We start from the raw sequence: 16,201 nt of genomic DNA on the forward strand, positions 1-16,201 counted from the left end.
AACTGAAAGACAAAAATACAAAAAGCGGGATGCAAAACAAAAGGCAAATTAAAATAATGAGATTCTTAACTTTCAGGAATTCAGACCTTAAACGGATGCTAGTACTTCAATTTTTCTTGAAATCATGGAAAAGAGCTGATTTAAGCCTGAAGAGTAGCAGAATAGCTACCCTAAAATATGCCTCTTTGGTATAAGGATTATTTTGAGCTGTTTATTCTTAAGAAACTGCAGACACAGGAGGAGCTCTGAAAACATATTACTCTTTTGTAAGGGAAATAGACATTTACAAAGGAAATCTCCATTTGTAAGGGTGTCTCCCAGCCTGTACCGGGAAGAGAAGGATGACTCTAAATCACAAGAAACTCTCATCAAAGGAGAAGGCACAGACTTGAATCTGCATAACAAACCTTACCATTGTTTACAGTACTTTTGCTGATAATCTCCCATAACTACACTCCCACCCCCAATCCCCAACATTTATTTTCTCTTTAGCTAAAGCCGGTATTTAAGGCAATGGTTTGGGCCAATCTTATACGGAGTATTACTGTTCTCCTGGGTATCTCACCTGCATCACGAGGTATATATATTACTGAGTTTCTGTTTTGTTGTTGTGGTTGTTTCTCATATTAATCTGTCTTTTATTACAGGGGGTTTCAACTACATTCAAACCTAGAATGGTGGAGCAAAAATTATTTTTCTTCCTTTATAGTCTTCTGCTCAGATGGCTTCTTATTCAGAATTACTGCTAAGTTTTGGCCCTAAAGACTAAAAGAAATGTTTAATACAATATTCCAAACAATGGAACATTTTTTTATGAGGTCAGTTCTCAAACAGGGGCAATTCTGGTCCCTGAAGACAATTAACATCTGGAGAATTTTTGGTATTCTACTGAGATTTACCAACTGGTGAAGTTTTAGGTGATGGTGAGGTGGTCCAGAGTCTATGGCCAAGAAAGAATTCTTGAAGACATCTTTGGTTCAAAAAGTTGATTTTATTAAAGCATGGGGACAGGACCTTTGGGCAGGAACAACTGCACTGGGGTCATAATAGGTAACTGATTATATGTCCTCAGGTTGGGAGGGGGTTAGGGATAGAGTAAGTCTCTAAGGAATTTTGGAAGCAAGGTATCCAGGACCTTGAGAGTTTAGGTGTTGTTAGGAAAATGCCATTTATTCCCGTTTACTAAAATCTCAGTCATGAAACCCTTCAGATGTATATCAGAGGGCAATAAGCCTAGAGTATAATTGCCAACATGTATCTTGGGGCAGTGGAGATAAAGAAAGTTTCCAAAGTATTTTTATATGTTAGTGTAGACTTAGAGGATCCTCAAGGTTGCAATAATGTTAAGGTAAGATTCTCTTTTGCCCCTAGCAAAGTGTCATCATCATGGAAGCAGCTGAGTTCCTAGAGGGGGTCACTCTGCTGTTTTCAAAGACTTGTCAATGGGCTGTAGGCAGTAAGAGAATTTAATTTTTCATTTGTCTTTGTTTCCCACATCATCATGGCAAACACTTAAAACCCTTTCCTTTGTTCTTGGGTAGTCAGGAGTGTCTGAGGAATATCACACATACTCCATTGGGGAAGGGGGTACTATTAGCCTGTATTTTGCCCTCATCAGGGACCAGGGATGCTGTTTAACATCCTACAACACAGGACCTCCCCTACAACAAAGAACTGACTGGCTCAAGATGGTCTACCACAGGTTGAGAAACCCAGTGATACCTTGAGAATATAAGGCTTGCTCTACAGACCCACACAAAATGGATGCTATTTTGAACTCTAGGGGAAAAATGTGTTTTCGTAGATTCAAGTTATGAGGAATTTGGGATGTATAATTTTTTGTTTTGTTTTTTATTGCTTTTTTCTTGGAAAGTATAAACAAAATCTTTTGAGATTAACCACATGGTTTCAGATCTGAATTCATCTACGTATTGGGCTAAATGCTTACTGCTCCCCAGCTGGTAATTTAAATCCTGGACCTCCCATCTGTGATAAAAAAAAAGAAAACAATTAAAGCTGGCATCTTATCTTAATCTTGAAAAGTGTATTTTGAAAAATGTATTATCGATGCTACATAATGATTTCTATCCGTATGAAGCAAAATGATTCTTCAAGAGAAAAACACAGCTAACAGTACCAAACTTACATCAAAGGGCACAGGAGAAATTATGAACTTGATTATGCATCTGAAGATTCTAAAATCATAACTATAAATAAATAGACAATTCAGGGCATTAATTGAAGAACACCTCCGCCTAAACAAAATTTTATAATAGGTATAGTCACCTTCATAAGGAAAAGTATGAGGTACTATCTTCTTTTTTTTGTCTTAATTTTTTTAACTACTTTTTTTTTTGAGAGAGAGAGCACGCTCACTTTCAGGGGGGAGTGGGAGAGAGAGAGGGAGAGAGAGAATCCCAAGCAGGCTCTGTGCTGTCAGCACAGAGCAGGATGCGAGGCTCTATCATGAACTAAGCCGAAATCAAGAGTCATACGCCCCTAGATTTGTATTTTAGAAAGATAGTTCCTTAAAAAATTTTAAATCAAAAAGAAAGGGGCTCTCTCTTGGGGTTCTCCCTCTCCCTCTCTCTTTTTCCCTCCCCAACTTACACAGGAGTGCACGCTCTCCCTCAAAATAAAAAATAAACGTTAAAAAATTTAAAAATACAAATATAAAAATGATACTTCTCTAATATAGAAATCCATACTGTCTCCCTGCCTAAAAGGCCCTTTACAAAATAATTCAAATAACTTCTCCTGATTTAAATCTCTGTCTTTTTTCTCTTGTTTATGTCCTAATCACAATGTCCAATCAAAAAATACCAAATTTTTTTGTTCCTTAGTCCTTTACTAGAAAGGAGGCAAAGTTTTATCTCTATCCTCTTAGAGTCTTTGGCTGGGTCTGAGAATTTAATTGACATACAGCAAATTAATAGGAGAAAAAACCAGAGTTATTTAATAAGTGCTTTTATATTGAATTAAACAACCAGAGGCAGTTGTCTCAAAGTAGCTAAACTGTGTGGGGAGGGTAAAGGAAGTTAAGAATTATTTTGACAACATCTGTTTGTACAGATTCCTCTTGGGTTCACCATTCTGCTCATAGTGATGAGAATATTTCTTCCTTCCTGGTATAAGTATGACATCTTCCATATTGGAAGTCTTATCTCCTGCTTTGAAGAAGAAAAGGGGGAAGGGTCACAGTGCCCTTTCTTAAGTGCCCTTAGCTCAAAATAACTTTTATGTCCAAGTGGCATATTTTGGGTGACATATTTTGTCATCAATTGTCTTATGCCTTGTCAATATTTCCTGCCTTTCCACATTTTGAACTAAATTTCTTCTTGTCCTGAGACAATTTTGGACTCTTTCTGCTCACACAACCTCAGCTTCAGCAAGTCTTCCAAAGCTAACTCTGCCGTTTCCCTTCCCAATTGTACTGGGTCACGTTTTCTTTGAGTGTTTAAACCTGGTTCAGTTGACTGTCATCACAAATTAGTATTGTAAGTATTTATAACTTTTATGCACATATTCTTGACAGATCTATATATAACTACTACATATAGCAGACACCAAATATGCTATATTTGCAAATACATGTATGTATGAAGAAACTAATTTTGTGACAAAAATTTCAATGACCATAATCTGATCTTCCTTAAGGCATTTTATAAACATTTTATAAACACATGAAGGGGCTTATTACTTTGGGAGTGGGGGAATCATGAATATTTTAATTAATAAACATCTATTACATATATATGAATATATGATCACTAATTACAACAGTGATATGCAATTAAGAATCTAAACATATTCAACACTTGGTAATTCTGAAGGTATAAAGACAAGGTAGATACAGGATGGAAAATACAATTAAATGAGACAACCCAAAGTGTTTTATCAGTTTTGGGCATGTATTAGTGCTCAATGAATATTATCTTGATAATAAAGATGATGGTGGCAATGATGCTAAGCATCAAATGAGTCGTAAAGACATTTAGACACTTACTGGCATTAAGATAAAAAGATCCTGTGAGCAGAAACAATTTGGCAAGTCTTAATAATAAGAAAGATAGGAATTTGATCATTGGAAAATAAAAGAAATTATGTGCAGGTAGTTGGTACATGATCAGTGGCACATAAATAAGAAGATGCATTTGTATTAATTGAGCAAGAAAAAAAAGAACATTGTCTAGAAAAGCAGCAGTTAAAAAAAGATATAGAGAGATAGATAAGGTCAAATTTGTAGTATATTTGGAATGTCTGGCTTCAAAATTGATGTTTACTCTGAACATTATAGGGAATCATCAGAAGTTTATGAATGGGAAGGATGACATTTACAAAAGTAGCACTTAGAATGAGTTTCTTATTCAAAATTACTGCTAAGTTTCTGACGTTGCCAGACAGACAGAGGCAACATTGGTGTAGTGAGAGCATAGGGTCTTTTGAGTGGCAACTCACGCTCTTTCCCTCTCTTTGTCAAAAATATATAAACATTAAAAACAATTTTTAAAGGGTATGCATAATAAGTGAAACAGTTCAGAGAAAAAGAACAAGGAAGTCATTAGGGAAGGCTTCAAGAAGGAAGTGACTTGAATTTGCTCTGGAATGATGAGTAAGATTTAAGTGGCCAAAAAGGGTGGGGGAAAAAAAAGACATTTGGTGGAGACATATCATAAGCAAAAATGGGGAGATGTGAATGTGTTTAGCATGTGCTTGAGACAAAAAGTGTAAAGAATGAGTAGTTAATGAATCTGGGCAGGGTTTGAGAGAAGGGTGGACAAATTATTAAGGTCTAATAGAAGCCTAAATGGAATCATAGATCAATATGTGTTTACTATCAAATTAACTACTTAATGCTAGGTATTACTCCAAAATTACAAATGTGTTTGTTTAACACTCATAACAACCCTGTGGAGTAGGTATAATCCCCAACCCAGAGATACAGAAACTGAGGCCTGAAAAGCTTAAGTAAGAAAACAGGACTTTGGCTAACATTTCTGAGCTCCCAGTATGTGTCCAAAGTGCCAAATCATCATCATATATATATATGATATGATTTGATTTTGATATGATATGATATAATATATATATTGTATTATTATAGAGTCAATATTTGAATTTAAATCCATTTCACTCAAAAGACCCCATGCTCTCACTACCCCAATGTTGCCTCTGTCTATCTGGCAACATGTGTTCCAGCAGAGAATCTTGTATACGTGAGTGACAGGAAGACACTATGGTTGAAATTTTAAGTTCAGAGGAGTATCACATCAAGTTGCCTAACACATGTTTTTCATCTTTTAGATAACATAGTCATCCCTTTTATTGTATCCTTTAAAAAAAGTATTTTTTAGCCATAAAAAGCAGTTTCTGAAACTAGAATTATAAATGGGGCCATAAGCCAGTACTTTGCAATTCAGATGAAATCATTAGAAGGCAGCACTGACATTCTGTCTTAGACTCCTCATGTGGAGGGCAGCTCTGACTCAACAGGATTCAAACCTGGGCTGAGACACATCAGAATGAGTGAGCTAGGGGGATACACTGTAGTGGTTTTAGGGAAAAAAACCACATAGCATCATGTCAGAGCTATCGGTAGAAAACCATAATGGGCTGAAATGAGATTTAAATTAAATGGATACATGCTTCCAGTGACCATTATAAAGACTTTCAAGCTAGCAAGAAAATCAGGCCAAAGAATAGCTATGTCTAAAACTTCCTACCAAAAAAACCGAAAAACAAAAAAACAAAACAAAACAACTTGGCAAGAGAGAGAGGCTGAAGGGTGGCAAGAGTCTACCACCCCAAAATATGCCACTTTGGTGTATTGATTATTTTGAACTGTAGGTACTTGAAAAACAGCAAATGCTGGAAGATGTTCTCTCTGAACTCTTATCTGCCTAAAGACAGGTCCTTCAAAAAACACTCAATTATCATAAATCCCTTCCCCAGGGGTTTCATCAATTGGGGTCGGGGGCGGGGGGAATCTGATTTTTATCACAGAAGGGTAGAGTTCCATAATCTGTCAAGAAAAATTTTGTCACGAATTATCTATCATACCTCCCATCTATTCTTCTAAAGCCCCATTCATCATTCCTAAAAATCATTTACTCTCCCCTAAGGGGCCTACATCCCCCTCCTCTTTCCCTATTAAGATTGTATTTATGCCACCTTGGAGAATCACTCATTTTTCCCTGGTCATCTCCCACATTATATGAAGTACACTTGTTAATCAACTCCTGTTTGTTTTTCTCTTGTTAATCTGTCTTTTATTACAGGGTCTCAGCTAAGAACTAAGAAAGTTAGACAGAAAATTAATTTTCCTCCCCTACAATATCTATGTCTATAACTAAACACACACACACACACACACACACTCTACACACAGTCACTTGCTGCTGGTTGGCTACAAAAATGATGCTTTCCAAAATGATTATTTTAAAATGCACATACTAATTTCAGCCAAGCCAAATATAGCCCAAAAAAAGCTACTGATGCTAATATACAATATTATTATTGAATTCTTAAATTGACTCTTAATGGGATGTTTGCCTTCAAAGTTCAAAGTTAAGCAATTTAATGTAGTAGAAAGAGCATGGAAGCTGGAGCGTAAATGGTATTCAACAACCACTTACTACTTATGAATAATAGTAACTTTAGCAAGTTACTTATTATCTCACTCTCACTATTATAATTTACAAAATGAGGTATGACTACTAGGTTGCATGGTTTTTATGAGTAATAATTGAAATCAAGTGAAGTGATAGTCTGGTGTATGTCATATAGGATATTGAAGAAATACTAAGTCCATGTGTCTGGTTGCCTTGTTTGGGATGCCTGAGAAGCAGCTCTGAGACATGAATTGGAGTGTAAGTAATAATCTGGGAGGTGATGCCTGGAAATATAGTCAGGAAAGGGGAGAAGAGAGGTGGGGAAAGAGGCCAATAAAGGAAGTGTTAGCAAACCATCAGGCTTTGGGTAAATGGAGCAAGATGCCACTGTAGAAATCTGGGAGGCAGAGTAGAATACACCTTAAAGTTATCCAAAATGAGGGGCAAGGAAGCTGGGATATTTATCCACTACTCTCCATCTGTCATGGTCTAAAGCATGCCTACATGGTCTAAAGCAATAACTGTCTGGCATTCCTGGTTTATCGTATATACTGGACTATGGTTCTTCCCTTGACCAGAAAAGAGTTCTCAGGCACAGAGAATCACAGGTGTTTACAGAGTCGAACTCCTTTAGAGCAGAGAGAGGTGAGTGCCAAAAGCTTGTGCATCAACAGCATCTACTAGATGGATATATAGAAAAGTATTTTAGGGGTGCCCTGGCTGACCCAGTCAGTAGAGCATGCAACTCTTGATCCTGGGGCTGTGAGTTCAAGCCCCATGTTGGGTGTGGAGATTACTTAAAAATAAAATCTTAAATAAATACCACTCTTTCCAAGAATTTACCAAGATTCAGTCCTTATCACTTCAATTTAACTCTTCCAAATTCTATATGTACAGCAGCCATAATGGTCTTGTTTACTGATGTATCCCAAGCTCCCAGGAAACAGTAGGCACTAAATAGGTATTTTTATTCATTTTATAATATGTAACATTTATTCTTCACTTATTAAGAACCAGGCATTCTGATAAGTGACAGAGTTACATTATTGATATATTATTTCATTCAGTCTTCAGTATTTTCCTATTATCCTCATTAATAGAAAAAAAGGAGAGGTTAGAAAATAAGCTTAAAGCCATATAATAGATCTGACTAAAAAACCTATATGCTTGATTTACATAACACTGCCTTCCTCCCGACACTCAGACCCTTGCAGACACATGTCCATTTTCATACCTTGAGCAATCACCATCAGTGGGTGAGACCAAGACCTAATCTCTAGTCCTCCTTCTTTGGAGATCACACCCGTCCCTTAAATTAAATCTCTTTAAAGTGAAGCCCTGTCTTCCACCACAAATTTATTTTGCAGACAAACTGTGTGGAAGGTATCAGGCTCAAATCCACCAAGCCATCCCTGATGCTGCTCACTAAACCTAGCATAGCATCGGCAAGCATATTAGTTTATACCGATCCTAATACCAATCCTTTCATGGATCCTCTGCTAGGTATTAACAGCTTAAGTGACTTGGGTCTTATGAAGAATCCTCTTATGAAGATTTGTGTAAGTCCAGATGCTAATTTGGGCATACACATCATGAAGGAGATAATAGTTAAGAACCATACACAAGGTAAAAAAGTAATGATGTGTGAAAAGGTGAGATGACAAGATTGTAAAATTCTCTGCAGTCTTTTTCTGACACTTGCCTGCAAAAGGTCCACTATTTCAGGATAGGATTCCATCTTAAAGAAAATAGTCTTTTCTTTGCTCATCGTAGCTGTTAACCATCCTTGTGGAATCACTGCAAGAATAAACTCTGTTTTGCAGTGAGTAGCAAGGGTAAATGGAGGTGAGGTTATTTCACTACTGCTTTAGGCCTGGCTAGAACTGCCCTGGTTCTCAGGAAAGTTTGAGACAAAGTCATTACTTTTTTGCCAGTCTCTTTTCAGGCTCAGGTGTTGGAGGAACATATTGATTCAAGCTTTGTGATAATTCAGTAATTGATAATTTTAGGTCCCAAAAGGCCTTTAAATCCTAAACATATGGAAATTTACAAAATAATTATTTATCTCTCAACTGGGGACAATACCATCAAGATGAGACACATGTCAGTAATACAATGTTGTGTTGGTTGAGGACTTATTTCCCCAAACAATAGTTATTTATTGTCTACTATGAGATGAGAATAGTGTAAGTGTGGTGGGTACAGAAGTAAACAAGATGTTGAGGCGTGTCCCTGGAGGGGTGTGTGGGGGTAGTGGTTGCAGAGTGACTTAGTTTCCTTGCTGGAGGTTGAAGCCTAAATTAAAATTGTTCAAGGCCACTGTTGTCTTCCTTACCATTCATAAGTCATAGAATTATCCAAGAGATCACTTAGAATTTGCTAAACAAAAGGAGGCCAGGAATCTACTGACCATTATAAAAGGCTCTGTCTAGAAATATGTTTTTTTCTCTGAAATTGCGATTAAACAGCTCCAGACACAGGTGAGCACATAATCTATTGAAAGAAAATATGTAAAGCCATCCAACATCCAAATCTCAAAGATTCCAGTCTTAACATGCCTTGATATTAGGGGGAAAATGAAAGACAGCATAACCCAGGCATTCACTGAAGACAGATGCAAAACACGCCTCTAGGTTCCATGTGGTACAAGTCATTTCCATGCACTGCAAGTGAAAGCATAAGTGCTCATGTCTGTAAAGTAGTAAACCTTACTGCAAAGCACTACAAGACAGCTTCATTCATATTCCTTGCCTTGGAATTCATTCCACACTTTACCTTCACCTTCAAACAGAAATCATTCCACACCCACTGAACATTATAGAGACAAATAGAATATTTGCCTTGTACCCTCCAGCCAAAATTAGCAAAGGTTGACATTCTATTATGTTGGCTTCATATATTTTTAGGGAAATAAAATTATAAGTTCAGTCAGAGTCTCTCTCATAACTCTTCCAAATACAATTCCTTTGCTCCTTCTCTGGAAGTCCATGTGCATCCCTTCTATCTTTTTCTATGTATTTTTGTATCTATAGATAACTGTAATAATTTTGTTTACTTTTATGTCTTACTTAAAATGAACATCTGGAAAAAAACTCCAAACATATGAAAGTATCATTATACAGCTTGCTTTTTTCACTTAACTCCTTATTTTGAGATCTGTTCATGTTGATACATTTGGATCTGATTTTCATTTTATCTGCTGTATGGTATTCCATCCAGTGGGTTTACAGAATAAAAACAAAGCAAAAAAATCTATTACCATAGTGATATACATTACAATGTAGCCCCATATAATTTTCTGGCAAGATGCGGTGGCTCTTTCTTATTCTTGTTGTTTTAACTAAGATGGAAATTCTGTCTCCCATGCCATTTAGCATAGAAAATATTGTATGCTCACAGATAGCTACTAACTAGGAACTAGAAGTTGGACAGTCAGGTCCCAGATTTACCTGTAACCAATTATGTTACCATGAGCTTGTCACAGTCAGCTCTGGTTCACAGTTTTCTCACCTGTGTACTACTCGAAATGACTGAGTGTTGGAAGGGAAAACTACTGCATCCAGAACAATCACATTTCCCTTCCATTTCATACATCATTCTTCTGAGTTGGTAGATATGAAACTTCAGAACCAAAAAAACCAAAACAAAACAAAACAGGAGAATAAAAATGAATGGCACTTTCAGATAGGATTTCCTTGCTCCATTTAGGGCTGGAAAACAAAGACCATGGTGGCTGTTATTTACACTTAATTACTAATATAGACAGCCAAACTGTATCATGCACGGATGGAAAGGTATGTGATTTGAAGGATGACAGGAAGCACCACACCCCCTACCTCATACAAACACAACACAATACCACCGCCTTACCTCCCCATCAGCTCACAAGAGATCTGAGTTTATCTTTCCCTAGAAATGTTCAGATAAGTCTTGGTGGCAAAATGGAGTGCAATGTGAAATTGATTGGACTGTAAAGACTTCACTATCTCAATAAAATATTCTTTGCTTTGATACCTCCCCTGCACATCTGTATGATCGGCCTCTTCTCTTCTTCAGCCTCATTGGTACCATATCCACTGCCACCCATTTGATGTCTTTTAACACTTAAAACTTTGTTTTTCAATACACCAAGTTCCTTTTCAAGTCAAAGGCTTTGCTTATGGTATTCTATCAGCCTGGAACACATTTTCCCTGCTTTTCACCTGGCCAATTACTACTAATCTTTCAAATTTTAACTTAAAAATTCAAACCAGGTTAGGCAACTAAGCTATATAACTTCAAAACATCCCATACTCTACAGTAGTACTAACTGCATTTGTAAGTAAATAGCTTTAGTGGAATACTTCAGTTGACACCTTTCTTTCCTAAGCAATTCTGAGCTCTGTCTCAAACCCAGAGTTAGTGATTCAGCATATTTGAAATGGTGCCTGAGAATTTATATCTCTGATAAGTTCTTAGGATATGGTGATGGGGGTGGTCCATTTATGCACCTTGAAAACAGCTGCAGTAGATAGTTCACAGGTAAAGATGCTGTAAGAACAAATAAACTGTGTACAAGGGATTTATGATCTCAAAGAAAGTGTCTTTGCAAAATGACAGAGATGAGTGTTCTTGATGAAATGCTCAGTAGGATGGACAATTCTGGCAATGCTCCACTGAGGACTCAGGAAAATGTTTGTCTTCCTGTGCATCCCAGTAGATTGTACTTACTAGACCTTGCTTAAGAAAGCGTTTCTGCCATTGTTTCTCTATATTCCAGAATCCTTGGTATAGAAAGCAACTCTTGAGAAAACGTTTACATAATTTACTGAACTTACACTAGCCACAAGAAAATCCACATGAAAATTAAAGATGACAAAACAACAAGATTTATGCATTACAAAGTTATAACAGGGTAGGATCTGGACCAATTGCACTTTGAATGTATTTAAATAATTATTATAAAATCTAAATTTACAATTTATTTCATATGATCTTATAAAAGCTTTTCTTTTGGAATGGTTTATCTACTTCTGAATTGGTGTGTCCCATTATAATGAAGCTAAGATCTTACATTAATGTCATACAAAATCTACCTTTTGCTGAGAAGTATTCTCAATTATACTGGAAAGAAATTAAAATCTCAACTCAACACCCAAAAAACAAACAATCCAGTGAAGAAATGGGCGAAAGACATCAGTAGACATTTCTCCAAGGAAGACATTCAGATGGCCAACCAACACATGAAAAAATGCTCAACATCACTCTTCATCAGGGAAATACAAATCAAAACCACAATGAAATACCACCTTCCACCTGTCAGAATGGCTAACATTAACAACTCAGGCAACAACAGATGTTGGCGAGGATGCGGTGAAAGATCGCTTTTGCATTGTTGGTGGCAATGCAAGCTGGTGCAGCCACTCTGGAAAACAGTATGGAGGTTCCTGGAAAACTAAAAATAGAACTACCCTACGACCCAGCAATTGCACTACTAGGCATTTATCCATGGGATACAGGTGTGCTGTTTTGAAGGGATGCATTCACCCCCATGTTTATAGCAGCACTATCAACAATAGCCAAAGTATGGAAAGAGCCCAAATGTCCATCGATGGGTGAATGGCTGAAGAAAATGTGGTACACACACACACACACACACACACACACACACACACACACACAATGGAGTATTACTCGGCAATCAAAAAGAATGAAATCTTGCCATTTGCAACTACGTGGATGGAACTGAAGGGTATTATGCTAAGTGAAGTTGGTCAGTCAGAGAAAGAGAAAAACCATATGACTTCACTCATATGAGGACTTTAAGAGAAAAAACAGAAGAACATAAGGGAAGGGAAACAAAAATAATATAAAAATAGGGAGGGGGACAAAACAGAAGACACTCATAAATATGGAGAACAAACTGAGGGTTACTGGAGGGGTTGTGGGAGGGGGGATGGGCTAAATGGGTAAGGGGCATTAATGAATCTACTGAAATCATTGTTTCACTAAAAGCTAACCAATTTGGATGTAAATTTAAAAAAATAAAAAATAAAGAAAAAAAAGAAGTAATCCTACTGTGGTAATCATTTCACAATACACATGTGTTAAATCATCACGCTGTATACCTTATACTTACATGTTATAAGTCAATTGCGTCCCCATAAAGCTGGGAAGGGGCAGACAAAAACTGCTTTTTTTGGTAAAACTGTATTTTTACTGTATAAACTATGCAATATATTTTAATTATTTAAAACAAAAAAGAAACTAAAATCTGTAAGTTGACCAAAATTAAAAGAGGTAATAAAAGATGAAAGATGTTTTAATAAGGATTCGAGGCTTATGTTTATGGGGGGGGGGGGGAGGGTGGGGAACATGTCCTGTAACTCTACAGACTTGAGTTCAAACTCCAGTTCCCAGTTTATTAACTGTGTAACTGGAGCATGTGCTCGGCTCTCTGAATCAAGTTACTTGTCATCACAGTGATTTATAGGAAACTTCTGATAAAATGACTTGCACACAGTATATGATCTATACTTTTCCCCTTATCCTCATGTTCTCACAACTCTGGTAAGTTAACTTGTGAGATGGAATGATGGGGGAAAATGCCCAGGGGTTCACCACATACTCTCTACAATGGAGTTCAGACCAAATTTTGTCTATTTCCACTAAAGATAATTTTTCAAACTCTAGCTATGATGAACATAAAATTGCATTCTTTCTGTTTCTTTAGCAGTAGGTGACTTTCCAATATCACTACTCTTTCTGAAAATAACTATTCTTGAGGAAGAATTTAAAAAATTTACAGCATTTAAAAGTAATTAGGGACAGAAGTAAAAAAAAATAAATAAAATGAAAAAGTCACTAATAACATTATATCAGATAGTGATTTGAAATTTCTTTGACTCTAATGGAGAAAAGTTGAGAGTAAATGAGAAGTTAAAATCTTATCTTTGTATCCTCCAGAGCGCTGAGAACTTGCACATAAATTCTCAATCAATATTCAATAGGAAAGAATAAAAGTAAATTATATTTTTCTTCCATCTAGAGATTTACACTGTTCATTTCTAACTTCTAATCATGGTCCCATAACAAGATTATTTTTTTATTTTTTTGGAAGCTCAACTCATCAGCCACTGTAATAATCTTTTTCTTTTTAATATTTGATAATGGAGATTTTAGAAAATAGAAGAAAAAAATGAGACTGTCTTATCATTTCTTACTGTCCAAATCAGTCATCTTACTTATGACCTAGATGACTTCCAACAGTAATATCTCAGGATGCAATTCTACAAGCCTACCCAATCACTTTAATGAACTTCCACCATGTCTGAAAAGTAAAATGCCATTTATGACTAATTTAATGGTCAGAGATAAAGTTGTCTTGATTTCTCTCCTAAACTGCCTGGCCTAGCAGCCACAATCAGCTTCAACCCCCTTCATATAATGAGGAAAAAACTGAATTAAACTGGAGAGCCTTGAGCCATTATAATGGTTAAATCATATTTCTCTACTTTTTATGCCATGTATCTATATTTCTGCTATATAATAGCAAAGGAACTTAGAAAAGGGACAGCTAATAAATGAAGGAATATTGTAAGATAATAACTACAATTCTCTTTAAAGGTCATCTATAGATGAGAAAGTATAATGCTCTATTAATACTGCTTGTCATTTTATGACTGGGCATCATTTCCTTATAGAAATGTACCCCAGATGTTACTTTTTCTCTCTCCCACACACACAAAAAACAGATTAACATCTGACAAAGTATTCATATTGAGAAATGCTTTGCCTTATAATGAACTTTAAAAATGAAAAAAATGTATTCTGAATGAGGAAAAATGTTCTCTTGATTTCCAAATAAATAAAAATTCTTGAAGCAAATGAAGGGTAGCAGATTACGTCACTACAAAATATGCCACTTTGGCAGAAGGATTATTTTGAGCTGAGACAGATGAGGAAGCAAAGCAAGAAAAGCTTTTTGCCCTCTTCTATTTGCCTAAAAGCTGAATATAAATTTGCAAGGTATTCCTCCTCCTCTCTCTAGCAGGAAGGACAAAGGTTAATCCCTGCAGATAACTTTAGATCTTATCAGCCTGGAGAAGTCACCAAAGAAATCTACATAACAAACTTCACCAATTAGCCTTTCTCTCAGCCCTTAGAAGCCCTAAAATCTGCTTTCCTTTGTTTTGTCATTTCTCCACAAATGAACTGTGCTTTCTTAAAGATGCTCTAGGAGCCAGAATTCTAAGCCACCACTTTGAGTTACATATTTTTCCTTGGGTATCCCCCATTTATACATGAAGTATACATATTCATAAATTTACATCTGTTTTCTCTTCTTCCCTCCTCTGAGTCTGCCTTTTATTACAGAGATCGCAACCAAAAACTCAGAAGGGTAGTGGGAAAATTATTTTTCCTTCCTTATGCATATTTGGCAAGGCGAAGGTGCTTATAAAGACAGTGAAAACCTGTTCAGGGAGTAATAGTGAGATTAGGAGAAGATAAAAACTATAGTGCCTGGTTTTATTTTCTAGTTCCCAATATTGTAGCATTTCTACAGGATTTTTTAAACTACCTTGACTTTTTAATTTTTTAATTTTAATTCTTGTAAAATGTTTATTCTTGAGAGAAATAGAGAGAGAGAGACGGAGAGACAGAGACAGAGCCAGTGGGGGAGGGACAGAGATATAGGGGGACAGAGGACCTGAAGTGAGCTCTGTACTGACAATAGAGACCTCAATGGGAGGCTTCAGTTAAGAAATTGTGAGGTCATGGGGCGTCTGGGTGGCTCAGTCTGTTGATCATCTGACTTTGGCTTACGTCATGATCTCATGGTCTGTGAGTTCGAGCCCCACATCAGGCTCTGTGCTGACATCTCAGAGCCTGAAGCCTGCTTCAGTTTCTGTGTCTCCCTCTCTCTCTGCCCCTTCCCTACTCACAGTCTCTCTCTCTCTCTCTCAAAAAATAAACATTAAAGAAAAGTTGTGAGATCATTACCTGAACTGAAGTCAAACTCTTAACTGACTGAGCCACCCAGGCACTCCTAATTTTTTTTAAAGTAATCTCTATACCCAATGTGGGCTCAAACTCACGACCCCAAGATCAAGAGTCATATGATCTACCAATGGCATAACTGTAGGATTTTACAGGTAAAAAATTCCATAGAGATTATCTAGTCCTATGCTCTTGATTTATAGAAGACATGTGATAACAAAGCAGGTAATTAAAATCAGACAGCTAGACAATGACAGAGATAAAGCCAAAGCTTAGTTCCTTTTCAAAGAAAACAACTTTCCTTTTTATGGTTTCCTACTTTACAAGAATTGCCTGAATGTTGTTAATTGAATATTTATACAAACAAATAAAAAACCTTGACCTCATCTCACATATAATAAAAAATGAGTTAGGATGAATCAGACACCAAAATATAAAACATAAAACAATACCACTTATGGGGGGGGGGGGAAGAAGAATATCATTATGGCTTTGGAATAGGCAAGGAAGTTTTGAATAGAATGTAGGAAGCACTAATGATTAAAAAAGAATTGCTTAACTGGCTTTAGTGAAAATAGAAATTTTGTTTATCAAAAGACACTACTAACATC

At 36.4% G+C, this 16,201-nt stretch overlaps 1 protein-coding gene across 2 annotated transcripts in view; it reads right to left on the minus strand.

Annotated features, from left to right (window-relative positions):
• Nucleotides 1-16,201, minus strand: part of RAG1 (recombination activating 1) — a 1,204,476-nt gene that overhangs the window by 645,313 nt on the left and 542,962 nt on the right. The gene's annotated exons all lie outside the window — the stretch shown is intronic.

This window comes from Puma concolor, chromosome D1 (genome assembly GCF_028749965.1).
Source record: "Puma concolor isolate L17-30 chromosome D1, mPumCon1.1.hap2, whole genome shotgun sequence".
Taxonomy (NCBI): Eukaryota; Metazoa; Chordata; class Mammalia; order Carnivora; family Felidae; genus Puma; species Puma concolor.